We start from the raw sequence: 3,238 nt of genomic DNA on the forward strand, positions 1-3,238 counted from the left end.
TGATGTGTATGCCTAAAATCAAGGAAAAAGTGACACTTGATAGAAGTTTCTAAAAATAGCAAGTGCGCCTCCTTCGGGATATTAATAATGGATCCTTATTTTTTATGGATGGTTTTTTTTTATATATTTTTCAGGGAAACTTACCATGGACACTATCGGGAAAGATTGCGCAATTTTTGGGAACTAGGCAACTTTCCAGCTTAGTGCACTACATAGTTTCTAAGCTCAGTGAGGGATTGCACAGTTTTTGGGCTCATTGTTGGGTTTCCTTCCATGACTACACATTTTTGAGATCAAGGCTAACTCCCAGTCTGAACTACACAATTCCAATCATTCAGGTTACTAACCCTCAAGGATTTCACAATTTCTGGACGCAAGCCTAGAACTGCTATGTGACCAAGTCATGAGGTTAGCTTGTGAGTTAGAAATTTCAGTAAAGAGTGGAAACAAGCGAACACAAGCACAAATCAAATTTTGATTGAATCGAAGCGTGAATACCTGATTCAGTACAAGATAAGCTCCTGCGGATAGGAGGGAAAGCTCCAAAATCAAAGCATATGCAAAATTTTAGAGGGTGGTTGTAGCTGCTACAACAGATTGTTACAACCATTACAACACATCTTCAATTAGATAAGCACTAAAATAATTAAAATAGTTCAACTACTTTAATAAAGGTGTAAGAAAACATGAATCATAAATATTCATAGAACAGTCTTACAAATATTCACAATCCATGCATGAAAATGTGTTTGCCATCAGGCTTCAAGTATTAAGTAAAGTACTAAGATACATGAATAAAATGAGCATCACTAGCTCCAATAGTGGAGCATTGGAGCCACGACTTGCTCCCTAAAAGTACTAACTTTGTCTCTTTTATACCTTATGGGAGAATCCAAGGTGAAAATTCCTTTTCTTGTACCATGAGGGTGTATGTATAACAAATGGGGTGACCCTTCACCTCCCTTTTGACTTTTGGGCTAGCCTCATGATTGTTCGACTTCTCTATGACCTTTTGACTTCCTACATGACTTTTCACATTACATGAATGACTCTTGGGCTTCCAATTTACATTATATTTCTCCAATATTGAATTGCATGTTCCAAAATATGATGTGGCACATGATGACTCATGACATGACATGAAATGACAATGCTCACAAGGACTTCTTGATGACATGGAAATGTCAAGCCATTCTTGTTTCTTATTTATCTTCAATAAGAGATGTGTAATGCTTCATCTTCATGAGAGATATGTTGTGTTCTTCATATCCACCCTCCAAAGGGTTGTGAATCAAATGGAGTCTTCATATGGTCTTGATCTTTGATCTTTTGTTGTAATCTAGTGTTCCTTCATCTTTTTTTCTGATGATCATCTTATCTCTTCAGCTTCATATGTGTCTTATAGCATGGTCTACTTCTCTATTTCCTCCCTCATTATACTATCATGATAATATATAGTACTTGTAACTCAAAACCATTCATGACAAGCCGACATAAGTCTCAAAAACCCCTAACCTAACATGTTTCATGAATTTAGTTGTTAGGACTGGAATTGGTGATTGGTTGAGTAATTCGCTAAGGGATTTCATAGTTCCAGATACCAAGGTCTGGGACTGAGGCTTGAGACTATGCAATGTGCAGTTCAGGATGGCCAAGTTTAGGAGATTACACAGTTGATGGGCTTAAGAGTCCAAGGCTAGGACTTGAGGCTTGAACATGCCCACTACGCAGTTTTGGGAGGCAAGGAGGCCAAGCCATTGCACAGTTAGGGACTCAAAGACTTAGTTTGGAGGCTTGAGACTTGAGACTACAGAATGTGTAGTTTTTGAGGCTTGGGCAAAGGAACTATGCAGTTGAGGGACTCAAGGACTCACGTTGGAGGCTTGAGCCTTGAGTTTTCCCACTACGCGATTTTGAGATGAAGGAAGGTAGGGTGTTTGCACAATTTCCAATTCAGGAGCTGAGGGTTGAAGCTTGAGGACTAAGACTACACAATGTGCAATTGAGGCCTGGATGGAGGGAATGATTGCACAGTTTTGGAGGTCAAGGTTCAGGCTTGAGCACTGAGACTTGGCATTGCATAGCCCTAGGAGGTAGGAATTGTGCATTGCACAGTGTCAAGAGGTGGGGTTGCATCTTGAAGGCTGAGACTGTGCAATGTGCAGTTCAGGAGGGCCATATGAGGCTAAGTTGCTTGGTCGGATTTTTTTCTGAATTTGGCTAAGTGTGGGATCGATGAAGATGATGTGAAAAGTGATAGGAATTTACAATATTAACACACTTAGAACACTTGATGACACAACATAGATCATTCATAACACATTAACAATAAACTTCCCTCAGTGTGATAACTTTGCGACAACAAGTGTGACACCAAATATACACTTTGCGACGATCGTGATGACACTTGTACGATAGTGCTTAAAACTTTGGAAATGAGTGTGATGCATTTTTACATGAAGATTACAACTTATTAACGAAAATATTTCCCCTTGAAACACACCAAAACTAACTTTTGTGTGTTTTGCAATACTCCATATGCCAAAAGATGGAATTTATTATATGAAGAAAAAAGTGCAAACGACACTTGCGATATGTGAACGACAGTGAAAGTGACACATGCCAAAGTGAATATAACATGAAAATTAAACTAGTTAAAGTGAACACAAGAAAAAATGACAGTCATAAGCATGAAAACAATACTTGTAAAGATGAAAGTGTGCAAAAGGTGACATTTGAAGAAACTATTACCGAAAAATAAGTACGATCACAAACAAAGTGAGGAACTATCAATGGTGTGTGCACTGACTATCAACATGGGTTCAACATTACACAGTTACTGTCTTAGTGGATTGTGCCACGCCTGTTCAATGTTGTGTGAAGGAATGCTTTCATGAATGTGTTATGAACTAAGCATGTGTGAGGAGGTGACTTTGACATTTATGATCCAAAAGAAAGCTCGAAGACTTAACAAAGAATTAGTTGACCAAGAAGTGACTATGGAAATACCAATCACAAGATCCACAATAGGCTCCAAAATTCAAGTATTGGAAAAATTTTGGAGGGTGTGTCACAGCGACAACACTTGGCAACACACTAGTAGAACTCTATCTTCTCTGTCTAGGTTGATTCTTTTGCGCAAGGTATAGTTCTTCAGGAAGTATTGATTCACCGTGTAGATCACTTTTCTCTCCCCACTTACACTATGAATAAGTGTAGTCACCTTTGTCCCTTCTCG

The sequence above is a fragment of the Pinus tabuliformis genome, chromosome 1_2 (genome assembly GCF_031772625.1).
Source record: "Pinus tabuliformis cultivar Carrire ecotype Pingquan chromosome 1_2, CPIR1, whole genome shotgun sequence".
Classification (NCBI taxonomy): Eukaryota; Viridiplantae; Streptophyta; class Pinopsida; order Pinales; family Pinaceae; genus Pinus; species Pinus tabuliformis.